The following is a 341-nucleotide window of genomic DNA, read 5'->3' on the forward strand; positions in this document are numbered from 1 at the left end:
GCTCTGAGGGTACTAGTTAGTTCATATTGTTGTTTGTCCTAAGGGGCTGCAAACCCCTCAGCTCCGTTTGTCTTTTCTCTAACTCCTTCACTGGGGACCCTGAACTCAGTTCAATGGATGGTTGTGAGCCTCTACATCTGTATTAGTAAGGTACTGTCAGAGCCTCTCAGGAGGTAGCTATATTTAGGCTAGCTTGCCCTTCCTTCAGTCTCTGCTCCATAGTTAATTTGTGCAACTCCTTCCGTGGGTATTTGGTTCCCCCTTTTAAGAAGAAATGAATTGTCCACCTTTTGGTCTTCCTTCTTCTTGAGTTCCTTGTGGTTTGTGGGTTGTTCTTCCTG

Source organism: Mastomys coucha, unplaced genomic scaffold, assembly GCF_008632895.1.
Source record: "Mastomys coucha isolate ucsf_1 unplaced genomic scaffold, UCSF_Mcou_1 pScaffold1, whole genome shotgun sequence".
In the NCBI taxonomy this organism is placed as follows: domain Eukaryota; kingdom Metazoa; phylum Chordata; class Mammalia; order Rodentia; family Muridae; genus Mastomys; species Mastomys coucha.